The following is a 27,920-nucleotide window of genomic DNA, read 5'->3' as shown; positions in this document are numbered from 1 at the left end:
GGAAAGCAATCTTGTGTTTCTGTCAGTCGATTGTATTGATGCCTCCCTCCGCCTAGAGCCATGCACGTAGCGCAATTTCACACTGCCTCTGAGGTGGGAGGACCTGCAAGCTTTCTATATCTCACGGGGCACTTACCTGAGTGCGGCATCCGCCGAGCGGCAACTTCATCTCATAACGTCATCGTTTCGTCTCGAACTCGGTTGATCTGTGGCATCACGGGGACGTCATCGCTTGAAGATTAATGTTCTCATCACCTCTAGTCGACGAGCACGGCCACTTTTCCTGTGTAATCAGGCAACCAAGGCCTTCGCATTTATATTAGAGAGCGGTGCGTCTACCGCAGCTTTGTCCTCGAGCGCTTCGAGTCCATATCACTATCTTGACGGGCAATGTGGATATGACCCCGCATGTGTTAAGCACAAGTACAATACAATATTTAGCTATTTTAACTCATCTTCGCGGACGGTTCCTACGTGTATAAATTTTGCTTAGAGAGACAATGAAACGCGATTATGTCGCTTTTTTAGACAATTACTTATCCAGACAAGTGGCTTACAACCTACTTACTACATCACTGACGGCATCAAGATCGCGGACTAACTACGGCACTCAAACTTTAGATTATCAAATAATTATTGGATAATCGTGTAATTCACACCCATCTTGATTAAACTGGCCAATGTAACCACACGTATCTCTCATGTTAAAAAAACTAGTTAAACTACTTCTCAGGTCTCCTACAAATGTATACGTTTTCAATATGTTATTATAGAATGCATATTGTTACTTTTTGCTTTGTATTGTATGTACTTCATATGCAAAGACGCTTACTTTCTCGGTTAGAGTTTGTACGAACCTTGTCCTTATACTCATGTCAAAGTGTTTCTTTCATTTCATTTTTATTTGCATTCTGCTTAGTGAGGAGTTAATTATTTTTGTATCTTGACATGCTTCCCTCCTTTTGTTTGTTCCTGCTGTGTGAGCCCGGGCTAAAAATCTCGTCAGGAGACATATGAGTCACCTCTTGCCTTACCTCGGGGACATATTTCTTGTGTAAATATGTCTGAAATAAACAAATTGATATTGAAATTGAAATATTATAGTTTCTCCAAGCTTAATATGTTGAAAACATTATTTATATATCGATCTTTGGGATGAAGTGTGGCAACTTGGGCATGTCGGTAGGACATGACTGAATATAGAAACAGCGCAATCTGGTAGTATTGAAAGCGTAACTAAAGAAGCAACTACATTGCTCTTTCCTGTCCTTGTTTCTTCCTTCCGTAGTTACGCTGTAACTACTATTAGGTTGCGCTATTCATATACTCGATCGTTGTGGGTTTAGTTTCAAAAATTCATTGAAGTGAAAGGCTATTTTTCACGCATTGGCAAAGTACAGTTTCACTATTCCAAAAGCAGCACTATTACCGCGAGGCAACACTTGGTAAGTGCGAAAGGCTTTAATAAAGCAAATGAGCCGCCTGGGCTGTTATGTGCGGCTATTGACATGTTAGGGTAATGCAACGGCGCAATGGCATACCAGACTTGGTAGTAAAAATATATTTTCATAGGCACAGGCAATTTATGACAAATACTACGCTGTGCATAAATGTTCTGCCGAAATCAAAAGCTCGGAGAAAGGAGCTCTAATGTTGGGAACTATTGGAAAGATTAAGTGGCATTTTACTTTTATACAAACGAGTGCCTACCGCAGTTTAAAAGTGTGTCACCGTTCTGGCAGTCTAAGTGCACTGGTACTGGCTGAGTCAGCACAACTTTATTCTTTCTCCTAACTACACTTTGAACTGCACCAGCCTTTCACCTTTCCGAAGTTCGTATGGGTGCCTTTCTAGTCAATGTGGGCGTCTGTTGTGATCGCATCGCGACGCATGCATTTATTTCATCTCTAAACCTGCAAGTGGGGTGTGACCATGTCTTTTCTTCAAACCTATTGAGAAGTTCTTTTTTTCGTTTCGCGTCAGTACTTCTGTGAATCTATAAAATAAGTGCACGACTGCTTTATCGCATGCTTGGACGACCCTGTTCGCGTCAGTTTTTGTTACGCATTGCTACTTCTAGTTAGTTCATTCCCCTATCGTGTTTTGTTCAACGGCAGGACTGGGAAGGTGAATAAGTTTTCTGAAAAGGGGGTTGGGGGAGTAGAGACATCGAATAGGAAAATTTTGAATAAAAGTGAGCCCCGCACCTGTCTGCAGCTAAGTGCGACACCTCAGCAGTAGTTCGCGAGGAAATGGGGCACAGAGAGATTGAATAGTATAGAGAAAAAAAAAGATAGGGGCATCGTCTTGAGTCTAAGGACAGGGCACCAATCAGCGAGAGCTACATGGCGTCAGTACATCGCGGACGACACAGCCGTTTAGCACGGACTCCATTAAGCGACCCCGCATTCCGGAACGCTAGCGCGTTTTCCTAGATCGGACATGGTTGTTCTCACGTAAGGTAAAACGGGATGTAAAAGCGTTTATTGAAGGAAAATACGAACAAAAAGAAGAATGGTTAGAAGGTAGTGGATTGGCCTCCTAGTCCAAGGCTCCACTGGTGCTCAGCAGCCCGCCACGGCTGGTCTAGGAGCCCCACTTGGGCCTTCTCTTCGCAGGCAAGCAATGTCTCCCACTGCTCCTTCTTGAATTCTTGCTCCAGCATTTGAGGCGGGCTGAATTTGTGTGGCCTTAACTCACATTCCCATGTAATGTGAACAAGTGTCTCCAAGGGCAAGAAGCGGCGTATGTGGTTAGGTGGATAGCATATTTTAAACGCAGCTGCGGATATGTGGTCGTCTGCAGGTCGTGCAAGTCATGCTCCTGTTTTTTTAACACTTAGCCGAGAGTTGTTGCGAAGCCACCTCCGAAAGCCCGCCGCTGACCTCCACTGTTGCGAAAGACGGCGACGCCAACACGGCCCCGGAGGCGCCACTGCTTTCAACTCCGCCGGGAAGGTCACCAGCCGTTTGGTAGCGTATGTTTATCAGCTCGCGACTGCTTCTGCGCAGAGCTGATAAGACGAGCGGACGAGACGACGGTGAGTTAAACAAGGTTTATGTACAGCATATTTACAGAGGCGTTACAATTTCGGCACTGGGGCCGACAGAGACTCGAAGAGCCGAGCTCTTCTCTCTAACACATAGGTCAGTCTTTCGCCTAAGACCGCTGACTCACACACATGTCGGCTCTCCGACATGGGGACTCCTCTCTCTAGGACTGCCGATCGCGACGCGCCGCAGGGCGTCTTTTATTTACACCGGGTCCAACCAAAATGTCCAATCAGAAGCGCCGCTGGTCGTCAGGGCAGGTTCCGCCAATGGGGTCGCCGCGCCATGCGTCAGACCACCAGACACGAGAACGCCGGCTCGCTGTCACGTGCGCCGCTGACTCAATGCACGTGGGCGAGAGAGGCGCCGCGCGTGTTCACGCCGTTGAGATGATCGCGCCAGGCGGACTACGGGCTGGCCTTGACCCAGATTGCCTTTTTCAGAGGCACGGACGTTTGACGAGGACTCGCTGGCATAACAGAGTGGACCGGGGATTATCACTGTCGTTGTCGGCGCTAATGTTCTGTGATATTATATCACAGAACATTATATATATGTTCTGTTCTGGAGCCTAGAGTGCCAGGACGAGGGACAGTCGCTCGGTGAGAAGCAGCTAGTACAGCACTGTTCCTATTGTCGTTACTCGTTTTTGCTATATGTCCGAGAAACCATATGCAGGGTTCGCACAGCCCCTTCAAATTCTCGAATATCATTTTTATTGGCAATATATGTTCAGGGGCCCTTGTAACTCCTCGACTGTTCGAGAAGTCCTTGTAATCCTCGAAAACGCCGTGGAATTTGTGGAACTAGACGAGATTATCTCTGAAGTAGGAGCATCCGTCAGGCCACGTAGTGTTCAGCTCTCGCTCCTCTTCCTGTAAAACAAAAGAAAGTCACGTTCATTTTAAAATACCTCTCGCTTACTAATCACTAGAAAACAGGCTACGTTGACTAGGAGGCTTCAGGGTGTTTTTGTTTCAAATCGTGCAGCGGTTACAAGGACTGCCAACTACCGTACTCGCCTAAAGGGGGAATCCCCTGTTTGGTCGCGAGAAATCGGATTTTTTTTATTTCTGCGCATAATAGATACACCCCAAACTTGGTCATAATCAGTAGGTCTGTACCGTATTGGCATTGTTGCAATTCGACGCCCTTTTAAGTTGACAGAAGCGAGGAAAAGGAAAAGATACAGCATTTTTATGAAGTGAATGATGATTAGTGTAGGGAACCTTCGAAGGCTTCTATCGGTAAACCGTGAATCGTCCGTCCGCTCACCGCGTCTATGCATTCATGCATCCACCCATCTACCCAATCCATCCGTCCGTCCGTCTGTCTGTCTGTCTGTCTGTACGTCTTTCTGTTGGCTGTCCGCCTGTCCATATATCCATCTGTCTGTATGCATGTCTGCCCATTCGTCCGTTCGTACGTCCGTTTGTCCGTCCATCTAGTGAACACTCCAACTACAGTCATCTCACATATTTTGTCATATATTCATCTTATGCTAGTGCCGCCACCCAGCGGACATTCCAAAGACTAAACTAGAGGTGGCTACGTACCAACGTTTTTAGATACTGAAAACGTTGCTACGTACTACTACTACTCACATCGAAGATGCACGACGCACGGTTTAAGAAGCTTCGACCCTAAAATGACCGCTGCGGCGCTGTGCCAGCTCCGTGGGCTTGTCTAGTGAGGAAGGGGCGGTTGCTATGGTTTACTAATAAATAATAACCTGGTGGTAGTGATTAGAGGAAAGAAGAGACGCCTAATTTCTGCAGCCCGTTAGGGAGCACGGTGCAGCATTTAAAATAATAACCTTTGCCTCTGCGCCGGTGTGGTTCCAGCTGCCAGCCCGGCAGCGCGCTCCGCATGGAACATGCGATCGCGTCCTTGTCCAGTGCGCGTTAAGCTTCCTAACAGAAAAAGCATTGTGTTATCGCGTTTGCTACCTTGTCCACAACTTTAAAAGCTTTTCGGCTTCCTGAAATACGCGGACTTGCACAAACTCGGTGGACTTAGTGTCGCCTTTGATCTCCTTGCCACAAACCTAAACATCGTATCACGCGTATTGCTCTTGGGTCATTCCTTGAGTGTGGTCTTTTCGATGCCCAAGTTTCATGTCGTCAAATGCAAACTTCCCGCGATAATACACCGAGCCGTAGGCTTGCCCTAATCGCTGCTATTCCTAATCAATGCTATTCCTAATTAGGGCTTGCCCTAATCACTGTTATTGCAGACTCAACATAACTTTTTCCAGTGGCTTCAAGTTTGAAAGGAAAAGGGCTTGTGTGGCGCTTGTAACGCTCGAATGGTCGTTCGCGATTCGCTTTCAATGTCTTGGATATTGGGTGTGAGCCCGTGAAATCGAAAGGCTGATGCAGTTCAGTGTATATTATGGTCGTGATAATGCTCATTTACCTAGGTTGCCTCGGCACGTGCAACTACGTCACCGAACTTAGCCGCTACGTTCGCCATCTACCAGACAAGGAGCCCTACAAATAGACCATCGTTTGTCATTGCTCGTCATTTTGGCAGCAGTGGTTGCGGCTGTGTACAAGCATTTACCCTTGTGTTCGCTGCGTCCAGGTTCGTTGCGTCTCGGTGCACTCCTTTCTGTTTTGCGTCTTTTATCGCTTCCACTGCTGCATTTATTATAGTTTATTATAGTTTAATTTCTTTTTTTATTTTGTGTCGTGTGTTCCGTATTTTGAGTTTGCTTATCCTCATTACTTATCTTGAGAATGCCGACTTGCGCCTAACTAGCCAAGGAATTACAGGCTCTTCGGCAGGAGGTCGCAGAGATGAAAACAAGCCTTGTGATGTTCAATGACCTCTACGAACGTGTAAAGAATGACAATGAGGCACCAACTAAAAAAAACAAGGTCCTGAGGGATGAGAATAAGAAGCTCGGTAAACAAATATGCGATCTCGAACAATACTCGCGACTTAATAATGTTGAACTGAAGGAAATCCCTGAGACAAAGGGCGAAGACCGCTTGGCAGTCGTCCAGGTTATCGGTGAGAAGATTGGTTGTCCAATTGCCGATACAGACATAGACGCCGCGTATCGGGTGCCCGCAAAGAATGGAAGCAACATTATTGCGCGATTCTGTTCGAGAAACAAGAAGGCTGAATTCGCTAAGAAGGCATGAAAGGCACGCCTGTCTACCACAGATATAGGGCTTTCTCAGAGCACAGGCCCTAAACCTGTGTATGTGAATGACCATCTCACACCAGAGCGAAAGCGCCTTTTTGCACAGGCACTTGCGCTTAAGAAGGCCAACCAGTGAAAGCATCTCTGGACTGACAATTGTACAATCAAAGCCAGAAAGGCGGATGATAGTCGCGTGTTTCGACTTGCATGCGCAGAAGATCTCCGAGTATTCTCTTAGATATCCTATCAGTCCCCATTTTAAACCGACCTTAGATCAACATGGCTGCGTTCTCGTGCCAGCAAACATGAGAATTGCTACTCAAAAAGTCACCATCCCTATCACTACTTCACTTAAACATTCGCTGTCTTAGAAAGCACCAGGATGACCTTGTTGCGTTGATTTCCTTGCTTAAACATTCATTCTCTGTCATATGTTTATCTGAAACTTGGTTGTCTGGTAATGAGGGTAACTTGTACGGATTGCCAGGTTATTATTCTGAATAATGTAATCGGGAGCTCTGTCGTGGTGGCGGTAGTGCCGTACTTGTCAACTCATCCTTAACCTACGCACGCCGTAGTGACATAACCTTCAACAATATTTTATGTGAATCTGTTTGGCTTGAATTCAACCATAGTGTTAGACCATTGAATAGCCGTAGTACTATTATAGCTTCCATTTATCGGTCACCTTCATCATCGTATTCCAATTTTTGTAATAAGTTAAGCATCATTCTTAATAACCTAGTGAGGGAAAATAAAAACGTTGTCTTATGTAGTGATTTTAATATAAACATTATTGATCCTGATAGTGCATCGTGCTTAGAATATATGAGCTGTTTATACTGCTTTGGCTTTACGTCGCATATTTCAGCACCAACTAGAAACGGCTTACTAGGTTCGAATACGCTAATAGATCATATCATCTCCAACATTTCCACTGAACACGTTGCAGGTGTAATGGATCATAGTATTACAGACCACAATCCCGTATTTTTCATTCTTGGTTCCGAAAATACCAAGGCCAGTAACATCTTTACGAAACGCCGATTCGATGCGGACAAGTTTGTGCAAATAATTAGCACAGTAGACTGGACATCGGTGACTAATCTAGACTGCGCAGAAAAGGTTTTTGAGTCTTTTTCAGCAGTAATAGCTTCAGGTATAGAAGCATGCACCACTTCCACTACTGTCACGAACCGGTATCGTTCCCCTACAAATCCATGGATAAGCAACTCGTTGTTGAAGTCCATTAATAAAAAGAATAACCTTCATAAGAAAGTAAAGTCGCATCCTTATAACCTCGCATTAAAACGCCGTTTTCACAAATACTCAGCAACATTATATTCCCTACTTAGGCGTGCTAAGCGCAATTACTACCGGAATCTCATTACAAAAAACACAGGTAACACAAGACGCTGCTGGCAAATCATTAAAGAACTTTTGAACGTGAAAAACTGCTCAGAGCTCACAATAAAAATAAAGCACGGCGACGAAGTGTATACCGACCCTGTAAGAGTGGCCGCCACGTTTAGTCAGCATTTCTGCGCATCTGCAGATACGCAGCAATCACCAGGTCATTTACGCGATATACCACGGTGTACTCATTCTTTTTATCTTCATTCCACGTGTGCAGATGAAGTCCTTCATGTCATCACATCAGTAAAAACCACAAGTGCTGGTTTAGATCACACTGACCCTATTAAATTGATTGATTTGTGGGGTTTAACGTCCCAAAACCACCATTTGATTATGAGAGACGCCGTAGTGGAGGGCTCCGGAAATTTTGACCACCTGGGGTTCTTTAACGTGCACCCAAATCTGAGTACACGGGCCTACAACATTTCCGCCTCCATCGGAAATGCAGCCGCCGCAGCCGGGAATCGAACCCGCGACCTGCGGGTCAGCAGCCGAGTACCTTAGCCACTAGACCATCGCGGCGGGGCACTGACCCTATTGAAGTAAAACTAGTTTCAAACTTAATATCACCACCTTTGGCAGTAATTATTAGCAAGCTGTCTTCAGCGGGTGTGTTTCCGAGCTGCCTTAAGGCTGGTAAAATAATTCCAGTTTTTAAGAAGGGTGATAAGACCTTTGTACAGAATTATAGGCCAATCTGTATCCTGCCTTTCTTCGGTAATGTAACTGAAAAGTTATTCCACATTATATTATTGCGTTATCTGGAAAAATTTAATCTTTTATCTCCACAACAATTCGGATTGCGTCAAGGGTATTCAACTGAGCTGGCACTAATTACCTTAACGGAGGAAATTAAACAAGCTATTGATAGAGGGTTACTTGTGGGATCTGTGTTTGTCGATTTGACGAAGGCTTTTGACACTATAAATCATCACGTACTACTTGCTAAACTCGAATCATTTGGAATGTCTGGTCCGCCACTAAATTGTATTAAGAGCTACCTCAGTAACCGGTCTCAAATGGTTCATCTTTCAACGCCTAAGTTAATTAACGTTGGTGTTCCACAGGGATCAATTTTAGGCCCACTTTTATTTTTGATTTTTATTAATGATCTACCTACCGTTGTCACAAGGACCAAGTGCATAATTTACGCTGACGACACAACCATCTTTCAGCCATCTAAATCAGTTTCTTCACTTCAGTGTGACCTCAACACAGATTTACATGACATAACTTTATGGTGCCAGCCAATTATCTTCAGATCAATGCTACTAAAACCGTGTTTATGTTGTTTCATTCCCCGCGCATTTCACTTGACATGCAACTTTCCCTTCACATTGGTAATACTGTCATAAACGTTTCCAGTGAAGCGCGGTTTCTTGGCGTCATCTTAGATAGCGAACTAAAATTTCATAAATATGCAGCATCACTCGTTAAAAAAATTGCATTTGGTATTCACGTTATCATCAAGACACGAACTTATTTTCCGCCTCACATCATACGTACTTTGTATTTTGCTTATATTCATAGCCATATTTCGTATTGCGTATCATCTTGGGCCAACACATATTTCACGCACATCGAACGTTTGCAGCGACTTCAGAATCAAGCAGTTAGATTAATGACTGTCTGCCCATTTTACTTCTCCTGTAGCTCGTTCTTTCCTCAGTTTAACATACTCCCATTGAGACCAATATTTTGTCATAGAATGTCCATTGTCGCCTTTAGACTCATCACCCATGACATTTTTATTGCATGCATTGATCATCGTCACTCAACTGATAGTAACATCACCCGGTTTTCCCGGTGCAATCATCTTCTTTTACTGGCCGTAAGGACAAACTACGGCAAGTTCTCAACCTTATTTACTAGCATAGCCATTTGGAATTCATTGCCTTTCGAATTGAAATCATCGCATAACATCCATATTTTCACTTCGCGCAGCAAGAAATATTACGTTCAGGAAATAATCAACTCATCCGATTTGTGTAACTGTTAATTGTGTAACTGTTGAGTTAATTTGTAACTTGTAATTTGTAACTTGTAATTGTGTAACTGTTGAGTTGTAACTGTTGAATTAATTTGTGTAACTGTTGAGTGGGCATGGTCGAGCAGCAGCTATGCAGTCGACTAAGAACCCGTTTTTTCTTCTACTCCAGTTGCTGACGATGCTGGCTTCCGCCCCCTGCAAAGAAGCTCTAACGGACGGCTTTCACCTACCTTCGAAGGGCGCTTCCAACTGGAGCGACACGGCGAGGTTCTCTTCGTGGTGCCTTGCGTCACGGGTGCATGTTGTTCAGGGCGGACCGCCAACGCTTCTGCAGTCTTCTTCTTCGGCTTGGAATCATGCTTGGCAGTGCCCCGTGTTTGATAGCACAACAAGCCTGCCTGTTGTCACTCCGATAATCTCCGAATGCTCATCAGCATCGTCATCACCCAGCCACAAGTTTATAAGCAGCCGTCATCCCCCGCGTGACTTCAGTGGGCATGGTCGAGCAGCAGCTATGCAGTCGACTAAGAACCCGTTTTTTCTTCTACTCCAGTTGCTGACGATGCTGGCTTCCGCCCCCTGCAAAGAAGCTCTAACGGACGGCTTTCACCTACCTTCGAAGGGCGCTTCCAACTGGAGCGACACGGCGAGGTTCTCTTCGTGGTGCCTTGCGTCACGGGTGCATGTTGTTCAGGGCGGACCGCCAACGCTTCTGCAGTCTTCTTCTTCGGCTTGGAATCATGCTTGGCAGTGCCCCGTGTTTGATAGCACAACAAGCCTGCCTGTTGTCACTCCGATAATCTCCGAATGCTCATCAGCATCGTCATCACCCAGCCACAAGTTTATAAGCAGCCGTCATCCCCCGCGTGACTTCAGTGGGCATGGTCGAGCAGCAGCTATGCAGTCGACTAAGAACCCGTTTTTTCTTCTACTCCAGGTTGGTAAATTTCACTCATGCCACTCTAAAAAGTCAAACAACCTGTGTCTGCTGCTTGTACCATGCCCAAGTGTACTTTTTTTATGTATTTGCGAATGTGTTCATGTTGTGAAACTATTGCTTTTGAGTGGTGACGTCGAATCCAATCCAGGTCCCAATAATTCTTCTAGTCTTCCTGATGAGCTGGCTGAAGTCGTGAAGGCAATTAATGCGCACGTTGACGCACGCCATAAAGAATTAAAAACAGTTCTTGATGAATTGAAGTCCAGTCAGGCGATTTTGGAGCAAACTGTGTCAGATATTAACTCAAGATTGGTTGCTGTAGAAGCTCGTGTAAATTCCTTCGACAAAATGCCTCCAAGTAACCTGCAGCAAACTATAAGTGATACTGTTCGTGGGGCGAACGCTGAATTACGTTCACGCCTAGATGATTTCGAGGATAGGTCACGGCGAGAAAACCTTCTATTCTTCGGAATACCTGATGCTGCAGCCGAAACATGGTCGCAGTCCGAAGATAAGGTTCGCGAGATTATGTCCACTCTAGGTCTCCAACTGCCGACCGATGCCATTTCACGTGCGCATAGGCTTGGTTCATACGCAAATAAGAAGTGCCGTCCTGTAATTGTAAAGCTTTCTAATTTTAAGGTTAAGGAAAGCATTATGGCAAATAAGGCCAAATTAAAAGGTATCGGTGTCAGCTTAAGTGAAGATTTTTGCAAAGAAACTAGGAACACGCGTAAAAAATTGTACGAGTACGGAAAGTCGACTGGTCAACAGTTTGCAGTGCGTTACAACAAGTTATTCATTAACAAAAAATGCTTCGTTTACTGCAGTCAAACCGACAGCGTTTGTGAACTTACCCGTGAATTTACTTCTTCACTTTCCCCTTCAAGTACCAATATTCCTAGCAGTGTTCTTCCCTCTTCCTAGCAATCCCAACCTACTAAACGTGCCGCAACACTTGAACCAGTTTCAGTCTTGTTTACAAATATTAGAAGTGTGCTAAGTAAACGTGACGAGTTATCTTCTATAATTGATGACTGTTCTGCGGACATAGTAGTGTTAACAGAAACTTGGTTGTCAAGTAAAATTCGCAACACTGAGGTTTTACACTGCAAAAACACCTACAATTTTTACAGATCAGATCGTATAACAAGAACAGGGGGCGGTGTTCTTATCGCGATATCAGATAGATTTTCCTCTCATATTGTTCCCATAAGTTCGCCACTAGAAATTGTATGCGCGTGCGTTCGATTTGCGTATCAGGACGTGATTTTGTGCGTTTGCTACCGACCGCCTCGCTGCCCCTCAGACTTTTGCGAAAACTTCCATGACTGTTTGCACGCAGTTTCTGTCAGGTACCCAAATTCTCATATATTTGTCATGGGCGATTTTAATTTCCCAGAAGTTACTTGGGGCAGTGGGGATGGAACGGCTAGCTGTCTTTCAGCGGAAGGTAATTGCTTTTTAAACATATGCAATGATTTTAATTTAACCCAAGTAATCCATGAACCCACGCGCATCACAGCATTTTCTTCAAATATACTTGATTTGGTTTTCACAACTAATCCTTCGGTCATTTCATCGATTCACTACCTACCCGGGCTTAGTGATCATCGCATTGTACACTTCACCTGCGCAATGCAACCACAGCGTCCTATGCACGCAACTAAAGTTATAAAAGATTATGCGAAAGCTGATTATGCATCTATATGTACTGAGTTGGAAGTTTTCACTGAAAAATACATTGCATGTGCCGCTGATAACACTGTAGAGGAGAACTGGGTATCGTTCAAAAATAAGTTTAATTCACTTATAGATTGTTATGTTCCTTTACGAACTGTTCGAACGGCGTTCCGCTCTCCGTGGTTCACATCAGCACTTCTTCGCTTACGTAATAAAAAAAAACGACTTTACCGCAGCGCTTCATCATCTGACACCACGGAGAGATGGGCGGCTTATCACAACGCAACATTAGAATACAAAAAAGCTTATGCAGTTGCTAAACATAGTTTCTTCAGCGATACCCTTCCCTCTCTTCTACAGTCTAACCCTCGTAAGTTTTGGTGTCTAGTAAATGGTCCAAAAAATAAGAACATTGATCTTTGTGACGAACTTGGTTTGGCGATTGCAAGTGACAGGTGCTGCGAGGCTTTGCAAGACGTATTTAAAAAATCATTTTCCGTTGACAACTCCAATCATTTACCAATTCAAGCCGATCCTGGATATCCCCGAATGGAACCAATCATCATTGATCAATTGGGGCTATTTCACCTCATATTAAAAATGAAAGCCTCGGCACCTGGCATAGATGGAATCGCTCCCCAATTTCTCAAACAAACTGCCACTTATTGTTCAGTCATTTTTTCACAGCTCTTTTCACAGTCATTACAAAATGCCTCATTGCCCAGTGACTGGAAGGCGGGGAAGGTGGTTCCTGTGCCTAAACCAGGTGACTCATCTAATCCTTCTAACTACAGGCCCATCACTTTGACTAGTATTCCATGTAAGCTTCTCGAACACATAATCTATTCTAACTTAATTATATTTCTCGAAGAAAATAACTTCTTTCACAACAGTCAGCATGGTTTTAGGAAACACTACTCATGTGAAACCCAACTACTTCTCTTCACCAACGACTTATTTTCAGCTTCTGACACTGGCTCCATTATCGATTGCATTTTCCTTGATTTTCAAAAAGCTTTTGACACCGTTTCTCACCGTTTACTCCTACTAAAACTAAGCATGCTAAATATTGACTCAAACACATTACGATGGATCGAATGCTTCTTATCTAACAGAACCCAACATGTAACAGCTAACGATCATGACTCACGCAATTGTTCAGTAATCTCTGGTGTGCCGCAAGGTTCTGTCCTTGGACCCTTACTCTTTCTAATTTATATTAATGACCTTCCATCCAGCATTACATCAACAATCAGGCTATTTGCCGACGATTGTGTCATCTACCGCATAATAACTAACTCTCATGATTCATCACTACTTCAATCTGATCTTGACAACATTACATCTTGGTGCTCACTCTGGTCAATGAAACTAAATATTGGCAAGTGCAAAATAATGAGGATCTCTCGAGGAAGTACTGACTGCACTAGCCCTGTTTATTCAATTTCTAATTTTCTGTTGTCGTCTGTCAATACTTACAAATATCTTGGTGTTCACATAGATAACAATTTAACATGGAATAATCATGTCAGTTATGTGATTAACAATGCTAACCGCACTCTCGGCTTCTTGCGCCGTAACTTTTCATTAGCACCTGTTTCATTAAAACTTCTTCTTTATAAAACACTAGTCAGATCTAAACTCGAATACGCCTCATCAATCTGGGATCCTCATTCTTGTTCACTTGTTAATGCACTGGAAGCCATCCAAAATCGCTCAGCTCGCTTCATTGTCGCTAATTACTCCCGTACCGCTAGCATCTCATCAATTAAAAATTCCCTAGACCTTCCTACCCTTTCTAACAGGAGGAAACAGGCCCGACTCTGTCTCTTTCACAAAATTTTTTTTATGAATCCTGAAATAAAGGGCACATTGTTCTCGTCACCTTCTTACGTTTCATCTCGCATCGACCATAACTTCAAAGTCCATGTGCCACTCTGCCATACCAACATATACTTCCACTCCTACGTGCCGAAGACTTCATCCGAATGGAACCACCTTCCTGCCTCCATCGCCAGCAACCCTGATCATGCATCATTCAAGACTGCCATCTCTAACTTGTAACCACTCCTCTCTGTAACGCCGCAAATGGCATTGAGAGTATTTAAATAAATAAATAAATAAATAAATAGCTCTCTACATATCTGTGCTATTTTACTACTTCAATTTGCCTTTGTATAATTGATAACACTAATAATGAAACGTGTTGCATTTGTCACGTAGGGTTCAATATATTGTTTTTTGTCGTCACTTGCTTTTGACTATTTCCTTGTTATTTTTCAATAGTGAGTATTACCATTATGTTGTGTATTGATTGTATTTTTATTGTTAATCAAGCTGATTCATTATTACTTACAAGTTCGTATACTATTGCTGTATTTTTTGTAATTACCCCATCAATGTAGCCATAGGAGGTCCCCCTGTCAGTTTCTCTGAAACTTTGGGACCTCCTGCTGTAATAACGCTAGCCATGTAACTCAACTCAACTATTTAATAAACTTGGCTTGACTCGACTTGAAATGTAATAGGAGAATTTTAACGACGACGCTTTCTTTTTATGTTTTTCTATTTGAATGCACCGCGTCCCATGTCTCGATCCTCGGACACGCCGGACCGCACGCTGAACACGTTTAGCGCTACTGTATACAGCCTATGAAGAAAGTTGTTTCAGCTGTATTACGGGTGTTCGTGACTTCGGCGATGTACGTCATCTACGGCCTAAGTAGCAGTCAGAAATTAAATTTTCGGAAATTTTACCCTGGGTAATTGGTGCACCCCGAGCCTAGAGCATAAACTTAGAAACAAAATGTGTGCCTTTTATGCGAGTAAATACGGTTATATAGATTGGAAATCGAATCCTATCCAACTAAGCAAGAAAGTGCGAACGCATTGACGTTTTCTCTGTGTGTGTCTTAAAGTATGACCCGTCGTTCTCAATCTTTCGGGAAGTGCTGAAAGTCCTTGAGTTTCAGTTTCAGTTTATTTATCAGTCTTTTTCAACTATCGTGTTAAAGGACAACATTACAGTTACCATTGTTTAATGTTTTTATACAATGGCAATGATCAACACAACACTACGCAAATGAGATTAAAAGTGAAAAAGATGCAAGGGCAGGTATTAGAAGCCTCTCTTACTTAGCCATGGACAGGCTTCTGTAGAATGAGGCTTCAGTCTGGACAAGCAGATTGCGTTCAAAAATATGGCAGAGCTCTCGTAAATCTCTCAACGAGTGATCTGCAAGGCCGTGAAAACCCACAGTCGGTTGTCTAGCGTTTCACTGTCGAAAAAACTGTAGTCATCAGTGTGTCCTGCCAGGCGTAGATATGCGTTTTACATGAAAGAGCAGAAGGAGCAAACTGTGGCGGAACAGGAAACCTTGAAAAGAAAACGAACTTTGAGCTCGAGCTACAGAGTATGCAAGAGAGGAGGAGAAAGCTCAAAAGAACTCTGATCTGCTTGCCGGAGTAGGCAGGTTAGTTTTCGAAAGACGCCAAAGCAAGAAATGACAACACCTGTCCCGTTAAGGCGAACAGTCTTTGGCGAGGAGCTAAAGAAAAAGAGGCGGAGATAGCTGCTCATGAAAAATAAGTTAGTGCGAGAGCAATGTCCCTCTTTAAGACATGTACGAAAGTATACTTAGGTTCACACTCAATAAATTTCTTCATTTCGTACCCTTGAAATTCTTGCAAAATCCTTGAATATTCCCACATATATTGTGTGCGAACCCTGCATATGATGTAAGGTTCTTGGTCTAGTGTTCTTCTCAAGTGGCGGTACACGGCCATAAAGGTACACGGTCATTAGTGAAATAACGCCACGCTGTTTCAGAATCGGTAAAGATATGAGAATTCTGCCGCGAAATTTTGATACATGTGTGTAGCTTAACTTCCCAAAACTATCACACGATTATGAGAGACGCCGTAGTGGATGGTTCAGGAAAAAAACCGACCACCCAAATCTTCTTTAACGTCCACCCAAATCCGAGCACACGGGCCCGCAGCATTTCCGCTAACTCCATCGCAAATGCAGCAGCCGCAGCGAGGACTCGATCCCGCGACTGCCTCGTAACGTTTTTGGTTTTGATGTGAGTGCTATTGCGAGGGCCTCCGTCGTGTTCACCGAGCTCACCTTGCTGAAGCACAGGGGAATAAAGCCGGGCTGCGTACCGAACCAACAGCGGCCAGTGAAAATTCATGTATGTCGCCGTGGACTTCGTCCGCATAAAGCTTGTGTGGGTCCGTTCCAAACTGTTTGGTTATTTGTCTTGCTGTGACGCCGCGACGTGCTCGTTGGTACAAGTGTAGAGAGGAAGAAGAATATGTGCCGCAGTGGGTCACGCCTTTAGGAAGAGGAGCCGAGCGCGAGCTGTTGCCCCGAGCGTTGTGTATCCTGCGTCGGTTCCTGCCGCCCGGTTCCCGCATCAATAGACCTGCTGTGCAAGCACTACTTGTGCCAATAAACCCCGTTCCAGAGTGGTGGAGGTGCTGGGTAACTCAACCTGGAACTCCGCAACCGGAAACTACCTGTCATCCAGACATGGCTGAAGAAACCATCCAGCAAGGTACAACCCAGCCTCCGATGGTCATCGTTCCCACTGCGCTACGCGTACGCGATCCACCTTTTTTCGACGGTACTGATGAGCAAGACGTCGAAGATTGGCTGTCGACATTTGAAAAGGTAGGCGCAAGCAACAAGTGGGACGACCCTTCGAAGCTGCAATATGTACCCTTATACCTGAAAGAGGTGGCTAGTCTCTGGTTTAACAACCACCAGTCGGAATTTGCCACTTGGGGTACCTTTAAGCTACGCATTGCCGATGTGTTCGGTCGCCCCGAGGTACGCAAGCTCCGAGCCGAACAGCGCCTACGGGGACGCGCACAGCTTCAAGGAGAAAGCTTCACAAGCTACATCGAGGATGTGCTCGACTTGTGCAAGCGCCTTGACCCTTCAATGATTGAGGCAGACAAGATCAAACATATTTTGAAGGGGATAGACGACGACGCCTTCCAGATGCTGCTGGCCAAGGGCCCACGTACCGTGTCCGAACTCACCACTCTTTGCCAGAGCTTCGAGAAGTTGCGCAAACAACGAGTCATAACACGGCGTCCAGCGGCTACCGATGAAACTCTCGCGGCATTGAGCCTGGGTGGAGACCACAGCGCAATAATGTCCGAAATCAAACGATATGTGCGCGAGGAGGTGGCCCGACAACTTTCGTGCCTGTCGTATCTACGGGCAACGGAACCCTCTTCTGAGCGTCTCGCGCCCGCCATCAGGCAGGTAATACAGGCGCAGGTCTCGGAGGCATTGCCGTCCGTCTCTCAGACAGCACCCGTCACCGCGCCATTGACTTATGCTGCTGTTGCTGCTACTCCACCACGACCTCCGCTTGGGCCGACTCCCCAGCCTGTACGAGTACCAACGACGCCATTTCCAGCAACACAACAGCGCTATAACGGAAACCCTTGGCGCACAGGTGACAATCGCCCGATCTGTTACGCATGCGGATATCCAGGTCACGTGGCGCGCTTCTGTCGCCGGCGCTTCGCAACGGGTCCGGCTGCACCTCCGAGGTACCCTGACTACTCTTTACCGGCCCCGTACAACGCGCAACGAGAACTGCCACGTCAATGCGACCGACAATCAGTGGAACGCGACCCGTCACCAACCGAACTAGACCACCGCCCTGCTGCCGACTACCGATCATTCGGTCCCCGTCGCTCATCCTCACCACGCCGCTACCGTTCTCCGTCCCCTCTGCGTCGCCGACCGAACCCTGTAGAGACGGAAAACTGACTGCCGCAGCTCCGGAGGCACGAGCTGCGAAATTGGCGCATTGTACAAGTCCTCGCCCGTCCCCCACAAACGTTCTGGAAGTGTTTGTTGAAGGTATACGAACTCTTGCGCTTGTTGATACGGGTGCCGCCGTATCTGTGATGAGTCAGAAACTCTGCCGTTCGATACGAAAAGTAATGATGCCGCCTTCCGACGTTTTGCTGAGTACCGCGAGTGCGCAACCACTTCGACCAGTCGGAGCATGTACGGCGAGAGTAAACATTCAAGACGTCCTGTACCACATCGAGTTTCTCGTGTTGACCACTTGTGCCCACGACATGATACTTGGATGGGATTTTTTGTCACGCCACGACGCCGTAATTGACTGCGCTCGCGCGCAGGTGGAATTATCTGTGTTTTCAGATGCGCCATCTACCGACAATGAGTGCACTCACCTGGGCAAGCTTCTTGTTGCTTCCGACGTTGATGTTCCTCCTCTTAGTGCCATCGTTGTCCCCGTCAATCGCACTGAATTATCCGGCTCTACCGTTGTGTTCTCGCCATCTGACGTTTTCAGTCGCCGCCACGGTGCGTCTCTGCCATACGCCGTTCTGCCACCTCAGCAGGATACTTCCGGCATTGTCGTTTGCAATCCTAGCTCATGCCCTCTCACCTTAAGAGCTCACGAAACACTGGGCTATGTTCATTCTGTTGATGACAACGTTATTGTGCCTATTGAGTCCCACGACCCTGGCCAGCAACTTCAACTGAACGCCGTTACTCCTCTTTTCACGCCGGATGACTACTCCTCGGATAACTTCAATCGTTCCATCGACAGCAAGCTTCCTCCGGATCAACGGGACCAGCTAATGACCCTTCTCCATGAATTCCGAGATTCATTTGACCTTCCTCAAAAGGCACTGAGTCAAACTAACACCGTCGCTCACACAATCTACACTGGAACGCACCCTCCTTTGCGGCAACGCCCCTACCGCGTATCACCCAAGGAACGAAGTGTAATTGGAGAACAGGTGGATGATATGCTTCAGCGCGGCGTCATCAAACCATCTTCTAGCCTGTTAGGAATTTTGCTCTGTCACGACGGTAGCGGTTGCGGAGAGCGGCGAGCCGTCGAGCGGACTTCGCTGAAGCCTTAGCCCGAAGGTGAAACAGGGAGGCAATCCGTTTGAAAAACAGCAACAAAATAGCGTTTACTGAAGCAGGTTGTCGTTTTACAGAGCCGGCCAGCACGACAACGTCGGCTGGGGCAAAATCTTCTAACACGGGGCCGGCACGGCCTTAAATAGCGTTTTTGGTCCATTCACTCAGACCAGTTCTCGGGCTCGGAGGGGGAGACGTAGCCATGCCCTGAACTGCAAAGTGGTTCGGCGGAGGAAACGACGTTATCCCCGGACTGCACGGTTCTCCTGCACAGAAGGAGACGCTAGGAGGGGGGGGGGGGGGGGGGAGACAGTTCGTCGAAACAGGGCTTGATCCTGCGAGACGCGCTCCCGAACGAGGACCATGTCTGTGGCACAACAGCACCCCCGCCGCCAGACAATGCATCCGGAGTTTTGAGCCGTAAGCGCGGCTCGGAAGGAGGGATGCTGGTTGACCATCGGTAGCCGTTCCGCTCTCTCCGCCCGTTGAGACTTTCAAAGGCCTGCAGATGTTCACTGGAACGACGGAGTCGAACACAAAGGCGAACCACTCCGGCCAAAGCAAGCACCCTCCAAATGCTGATCAAGTCGCCAGACCAGCAGACACCAAATGTTTCCTCGAGATTACGCTGGGCTAACAAATAGCATCACGAGCCACGAATCTCGGGAGGAATACACAATGCGGACACTCCTTTACAGTGCATGACACTGCTAAACCAATCAGAATTTTTGTTTTCGTGAGCGATTTTCGATTGTGACCCGGGCAGATTAGGGACGATCGAAGCTGCCGAGGTTAACTCAATTTGGCCCCGAATCTAGAATTTAGAACACCAAGAACTCGCGAATCACGCACATTTGCGTCGCCTGCAAGCATAAGACCGCTAAACAAAACAAAGCCATTCGATAAGCCCTAACTCAAAGTGTTCAGCCAAAGAGCATCCCAACAAAATAAAACGCGCTTGAAAAAGTAAGTGAATAACAATGAAAATCAAACTTGCGCGCGTTAAACAAAACAAAGGGCAAACTTGACCTACACTGACGCGCATAATAAATGTAATGTCAAACACAAAAGGTATTTTAAACTGGGGCTTTTACTTAGCATTATCTGTTAAAATAAAACACACTAACTGTTACTTTTGAAATATTATGAAAACAAAATTAATCAAACAAACATGGATATCTGCTTCTCCGATGACAAGGAAAGTAAAACTTACAAAAAATTTAGACTCATTCCTTGCTCATTGGCAGACGACAAAACTAGAAAAGTTATTCTCAAAACTAAACACAAAGTACACTCTTGGTATTGGCAAGGCATCCCTCTCTCAGACGAACTCTGGGGAGTCGCGCACTCCATAGCTTTCGAGGGTTGCGGTCTGGACAATGGGACGACGAACCAACTTGTTCGCCGAACTTAGTAGCACCGACTTTTGACGTACACCCACTTAACTCGAAGAAAGGGCATCTGCACTGCGTCGTTTACCCCTCCGGTTCGACCAGTGACCCTCTCGCCACGGTGGGGAATGACAGCTTTTGTTACAGCTCAGACGTACGCGATGCTCCTCCACGTGATTGACTCTACGCGGCATCGAAAAAGATGAGACCAGGCGATGATCTCGGCATCCGAATTTCCCTGAAACTCGGTTTTTCTTGATGCGCTTCCCGCCTAATCTCGATCCTCGTGATGGTCTGAGCTTCAAACATTTCCCAGAGGGCCCTGTCACGATCCTACACCTAGCCGTGAACATGGCGTCTCGATGGATGATGTCATGGCACCTAACAGCAGCTTTAGCACGCTTGGCGCCCATCGTCTTTACCACGTTACGCTGACGCCTCTTTCTGTCGGGACTTCTCGCGATACTGGCAGCCTCGACACACTTACTTCCAAGTGTGCTGCCTTTGACAATTACTTCCGAAACTCCATACTGGTTATCTAGCTTATCATCAGGCCCGTTGCTAGCTACCTCTTCTTGGGACAGAACGGGAGTCCCGATGTCTTTAAATGCAACTAACGCGCCTAAAGAGCTTTCGATCGGTGGGGGTTTATCGCTGGCGTGCTTAGCTCTTGTTCTCTGCACTTCTAAGTCAGCCTCGTGCTCTCTTTCAAGAGCTTTATTCTGTAGCGCTTTATCTCGCGCACCCCGCTCAATATTTTGTCGACATGCGTCAACCTCTAGCGCCTTGCGATGCGACTCGTCGTCAAGCTCGTTTTCACGCGATGCATCTTGATCATGTGCGCTGCGAAGCGGCTCCGTCTCTAGCGCTTTACGATGCGCTTCGGCGTCCTTAGCTGTGCGATGGGCCTCGGCCCCTAACTCCTCGCGATGTACCTCAGCGTCTGGCTCTGTCCAACGCACTTCGGCGTCCTGCATTTTGTGACGGGCCTCAACGTCAGATACCTCGTGACTTTCCTCAGCGCCCCGCTTTCTCTGACGCACTTCAGCGGCTTGCGCATAGCAACGAGCCTCGGCGTCTTGCGCTTTGCATCTGTCCTTCTCATCTAATACTTTCCAGTGAGCGACATCATGAAGCGCCACGTGGCGGGCCTCAGCCTCCATCGTTTCACGTCGCGCCTCATCCTCACGCTCTTTTCGGCAGGCGTCTACCTTTAGCGCCCTTCGACGCGCTTCAGCGCTGTGTCTATCGCTCCGACTTTCCCAGTCAGCAGGACTCGAAAGAAAAAAATATCTTATCAAGGCATATCTAGCGTGACTGAAGTCTCCTGCTTCCTCGAAGGGTAAGCAATTCAAAACATGCGCGATCTTGCGCGGCAACAGCGTGGCGAGCTTCTCCACCCAAAGGTCGCGGCTAACACCAACATTACAGCAGACAACTTCAAAATCATCAAGAAAATGCGCGATGTTCTCGCCTGTCTGAAAGTTGTGGAGCTGGTGTTTAGCTCGCTCCCATTTAAGTGCTTGAATTTGAAGATCGAGCTCTTTCATTCTGAGAGCGTGCTCTCTCCTTTTTCGGCACTCTTCGGCCTTCCACTGTTCGTGCCTTTGAGCTTCGAGCTCTTCGGCCTTCTGCTGTTCGCGCCTTTGAGCTTCGAGCTCTTCGCGGCTTTTCTCGGCCTTCTGCTTTTGCTCACAAATGAGCTCCCAAAACTCGTCAGCTTCCTCGGCCGTCACATTCTCTGCCCGCATCACCTCGAGAATCGCTTCCCTTGTTTTAGCGGGCCCGGCGGAAATCCCCATGGCTCCACAAATTTCAAGGAGGTCCTGCACCAGGTACTGCTCCATCGCGATCTCGTCCCTCGTGATGCTCTACTACTGATATTCACCGTACTTTAAAACTAATCTCGTGGTTTAAAGTAGGTGAATATTTAAATTACAACTAAAAAAAACACAAAACGCTCTCCTAACATCTGCCTGTGCTAGAGAGGTCTGGCGAAATGAACAGTAAACGTTGGGCACTCACCCAACCAAAGTAGCCGACGATGATCCAACTCGTGGCTGCCGTCGAACAGTGTCAGGCCTTCAGGGATCCGGTCCAACTTGCCAATGTTGATATCCGGGGTTGCTTGTCCCAGCTTGCCGAACGATGTGAACAGGGTAGCGTATCGCAGCGTAGCCAAACGCTATCACGGCGGTCGTCCTCGTGCTCGGAGATCCGATCCAATTTTTCAGCCGTTGAGATCGGGGTAGCGGGTCCCAGAGCAGCAAAACGTTGAGGACAGGGGTCTGATCCGGCGTGCCAAACGTAGGATATCGTATCCCGAAGCTGCCAACCACTGTTATGAATTTTGCTCTGTCACGACGGTAGCGGTTGCGGAGAGCGGCGAGCCGTCGAGCGGACTTCGCTGAAGCCTTAGCCCGAAGGTGAAACAGGGAGGCAATCCGTTTGAAAAACAGCAACAAAATAGCGTTTACTGAAGCAGGTTGTCGTTTTGCAGAGCCGGCCAGCACGACAACGTCGGCTGGGGCAAAATCTTCTAACACGGGGCCGGCACGGCCTTAAATAGCGTTTTTGGTCCATTCACTCAGACCAGTTCTCGGGCTCGGAGGGGGAGACGTAGCCATGCCCTGAACTGCAAAGTGGTTCGGCGGAGGAAACGACGTTATCCCCGGACTGCACGGTTCTCCTGCACAGAAGGAGACGCTAGGAGGGGGGGGGGGGAGACAGTTCGTCGAAACAGGGCTTGATCCTGCGAGACGCGCTCCCGAACGAGGACCATGTCTGTGGCACAACAAGCCCCTGGTCTTCACCTGTGGTGCTAGTGAAGAAAAAAGACGGTTCGATTAGATTTTGTGTCGACTACCGGCGACTGAACAAAATTACCCGGAAAGATGTATACCCTCTTCCCCGCATCGACGACGCTATCGATTGCCTACAAGGTGCCGAATTCTTTTCTTCGCTGGACTTACGTTCAGGTTACTGGCAGGTTCCGATGGCAGAGTGTGACCGTCCCAAAACAGCATTCGTTACGCCGGATGGCCTATACGAATTCATGGTTATGCCATTCGGTCTGTGCAATGCACCTGCAACGTTTGAGCGAATGATGGACAGCATTTTACGCGGCTTTAAATGGCAGATATGCTTATGTTACCTCGATGATGTTATTGTATTTTCTCCTGATTTCCCTACCCACGTCGACCGTCTGCGCACCATTCTTCAGTGTCTTACCAAGGCAAACCTCCAGCTTAACCTAAAGAAGTGCCGCTTTGGGGCTCGCCAACTTACGATACTTGGTCACGTTGTGACAAAGGATGGAATTTACCCCGACCCAGACAAACTTCGAGCCGTAGCAGACTCTCCGAAACCGACTTCACTCAAAGAACTTAGGAGCTTCATCGGCTTGTGCTCGTATTTTCGTCGTTTCGTCCACAACTTTGCAACAATAATAGCCCCACTTACACAACTACTGAACGGTCCAGCTAATCTTTCTAACTGGAACCCGGCATGTGACGAAGCTTTCCTTACACTGCGCCGCCTACTTACGTCCCCACCGATTTTACGCCATTACGACCCAAGTGCCCCCACTGAAGTGCACACAGATGCCAGTGGCGTTGGTCTGGGAGCAGTACTCGTGCAACGAAAGCCAGGTATTCCAGAGTACGTCGTCGCATACGCAAGCCGCGCACTCACGAAAGCGGAGATGAACTACTTCGTAGCTGAAAAAGAATGCCTCGCAATTGTTTGGGCGTTAAGCAAGTTTCGTCCTTACTTGTACGGACAGAGTTTCGACGTTGTGACCGATCACCGTGCACTTTGTTGGTCGGCGTCGCTAAAAGATCCTTCAGGTCGCCTTGGACGTTGGGCTCTTCGACTACAAGAATTCGACATTCGTGTCGTCTACCGCTCAGGACGAAAACACTCTGATGCGGACGCCCTCTCACGATCACCAGTGAGATCCACCGCAGACCTGCATTCGGACACCAACTTCTCCATCGCTCTCATTTCCGTCAAAAGCATGTCGTCTGAACAGCGGAAAGACCCATGGATAACATCTCTCCTTAACATTCTTTCCGACTCTTCAACGTCTGCGTACCCACGCGCTTTTCGCCGCCAAGCCACACATTTCGCGATACGGGACGCGCAACTATACCGCAGAAACTACCACGCGGATGGTCGTAAATGGCTCTTGGTTATACCACGCCACATGCGATCTGATGTCTGTGCGTATTTTCATGCCGACCCACAACATGCTCACGCTGGTGTGTTAAAAACATATCAGCGGATCTGCCAGCGTTACTACTGGCGTGGTATGTACACTTTTGTACGAAAATACATTCGGTCTTGTTCATTATGCCAACGACGAAAGACAGCTGCCCATTCACCCGGATTATTACAGCCTCTACCGTGTCCGGTGCACCCTTTCGACCACGTTGGTATCGATCTATATGGTCCCCTTCCTTACACTGCTACTGGAAATCGATGGATCATTGTCGCCGTCGACCATCTGACGAGGTATGCTGAAACAGCTCCACTACCTACGGCTGGTGCACGTGACGTAGCCAATTTCATTTTGCGACGCTTCGTACTGCGTCACGGGGCACCACGTGAACTGCTAAGTGATCGAGGGCGTGTCTTTTTATCCGAAGTTGTACAACAACTCCTTCAGGCATGCCGCACGGTGCACCGCACCTCTACAGCCTACCACCCGCAGACCAACGGTCTAACTGAGCGCTTCAACCGAACGCTAGGAGACATGCTCGCCATGTATGTCAATTCCGACCAATCAAACTGGGATGTCATTCTCCCATTTGTGACCTATGCGTACAACACCGCGACGCAGTCAACCACAGGCTTCTCGCCTTTCTTTCTTCTATATGGGCGTGAGCCATGCTCCACCCTTGACACCATTTTGCCGTATCGTCCCGACGTCTCAGAGTTCAGCCCTCTTTCTGAAATTTTGCGCCACGCTGAAGAGTGTCGTCAGTTGGCCCGATCATTCACCTCGGACAAGCAAGCATTCGAAAAAGACCGCCACGACCGCGACCAGCAAGTCGAGACTTTTGCCGTGGGCTCGCTTGTCTGGCTTCGACTGCCCTTCCACTCCCCCGGTCTGTCCGCTAAGTTTGCCCCCAAGTTTCACGGTCCTTATCGCGTCGTCGAACGTCGATCTCCTGTCACATACGTGATCGAGCCGGTCACGCCATCTACAGACAGGCGACGTCTTGGTCGTGAGACTGTCCACGTGAGTCGTCTCAAGCCATTTCACGACCCACTCCTAATATCATCACCTTGACTTGCCAGGATGGCTCGTCTTCGTCGCCGGGGTATTGTAGAGAGGAAGAAGAATATGTGCCGCAGTGGGTCACGCCTTTAGGAAGAGGAGCCGAGCGCGAGCTGTTGCCTCGAGCGTTGTGTATCCTGCGTCGGTTCCTGCCGCCCGGTTCCCGCATCAATAGACCTGCTGTGCAAGCACTACTTGTGCCAATAAACCCCGTTTCACAAGGAATTCATGCTTTTTTTTTGTATAGAAGTGGCATGAATTTGTGCACGGACGTGAGCGGAAAGGAGCACTGTAGTTCCTCGTCACTGTACTGGGGCCGTACAGGATATTTTAAGCCATGTAACATTTCTGTAGGCGTGAGTGTGAGACTTCGTTTTTCTAGCTGCAAGGCGAGGAGCATGGCCCTGAGCTCCCCGAAGGTGTGGTAGATCCCCAAAGCAGGAAGCTAAAATAATTTTCAAGTGTATCATTATCTACGTGTTGGGCGACTATCGTTCGTCTAGTTTAGCAACCTTACTATATTTGTATAGTTGGTAGTCAAGCGTCCAGTCTTAGTTATTCTAAAGCCGACTCTCCCTGATGAGCGCAACACGAGGGGGACGCGCATGTCTCGTCTCAGTTCTGCGAAAAAGGATCCAGATTTTTCTTCCTTGACTGACCACATCAGAAATAACAACTTTGTATATTTTATTGTGATACCGTTAACTGAAATGCTTACTTTGTACTATACAATTGTGTTTCTGAATTATTTAATATTTTGGGGGATTCATGAATAGGAGCTTCTTTCTCACAGTGCAGACTTATCATACTACCATCCTTCTCGTCACGGTCACGAATAAATAGATTCTGAGACAAATCTTTTAAGAATACGCTATCTGTTCCTCAGCAGCACTAGGTACATCTAGACGTGAATCTCTCAGCGAATGAAGCATGGCCCGCTGTATAAACAGGAACTGCTCAAGACACAGACATCGCCGGATGCGCATAATCAGGAGCCGTGTCAGCGCTTAGTCCGTGGCCATAAATCTTTCCCTGAACTCTGCTTTCATTGCGTTGGCCTTCAGCGCATCGGTGTTCTCCAGCCATGCAGAAATGCTCAAGACGTACCCCTGTACAAATGGTCACTCTTGGAACCCAGTAGGTAATGGGGCGCTACCAGAACACATCGTCAATCTATGCTAGCTCATTTCGTCATCTTGTTTGCTTGTTTGTTTGTGCCCAGAATCTGGCACAGTTCCACGATGGCTAGTCGCTGAAGCGTTGACAGCGCTAGCAAAGCAATTGATGCTGACGCTTTTCTGAAGTTACCAGAACAGGGCTACCGAACAGTCGGTCTAATAAGTTTTCAGTTGTTTGCTACAGTGCACCAGAACTACTATCAGTTAGGACGCGGTTAGTGCCCATTGACGCAAATCTGTCTACGTTATGTAAATGCATGGGCAAGGCCTGTTTTTGCTACTATATTATGCTGCTCAGTAATACGTGGACAAAAAAAAAAGAAGTTCCACTGTCTCACATGCCTCGAAAAAGATAGGAGAAGTGCCTTTGTATGAATACACGCATAATTATTTCATGGTATTTGGCCTTTAATAAGGTGGAACTTAGTACGGCGATGGGACTACGTACCTAAATCTTCAACAGTGAATGAACGAGGCAGAAATTTCGTAGAAGTTCTAAGAAAACTCTACAAGCCAGGGTAAGCTGAAACGGACAAAACAAGGAATTCAACACCACAAATTCTCCATCCAAATGCCCATGTTTACACGCCCAGTCTTTATACCTACTTCATACCAAGTAAATCAGCTGTTGGTTATTGTACGAACGTTCGTAGACGTGGAGCAGCTGTGTGACGTGTGTCGTTTAGGAACGTCATGTGGCATATGACACGCGATGTCATTTATCTGGAGACGACATTACGGTGTAAGAATGTGACACCTGGATCAGTCGAACACATAGGGACTTCATTGTTGCCGTTTGCGTGCTTTACTAACCAAACGCGTCAGTGGAGAGCAGTGGGGGCGCCGAGAAGATGACACGTTGCCGATGAATATTCGTGAGCAATTTTCGTTCTTTCC

General features: G+C 47.0%; 1 protein-coding gene across 1 annotated transcript in view; it reads left to right on the top strand.

Annotated features, from left to right (window-relative positions):
• The window catches only part of LOC119164577 (putative diacylglycerol O-acyltransferase Mb3761c), a 593,703-nt gene that overhangs the window by 355,322 nt on the left and 210,461 nt on the right, over positions 1 to 27,920 (top strand). The window lies entirely within an intron of this gene.

The sequence above is a fragment of the Rhipicephalus microplus genome, chromosome 8 (assembly GCF_043290135.1).
Source record: "Rhipicephalus microplus isolate Deutch F79 chromosome 8, USDA_Rmic, whole genome shotgun sequence".
Taxonomy (NCBI): Eukaryota; Metazoa; Arthropoda; class Arachnida; order Ixodida; family Ixodidae; genus Rhipicephalus; species Rhipicephalus microplus.
This window is presented reverse-complemented; position numbering and strand designations above follow the sequence as displayed.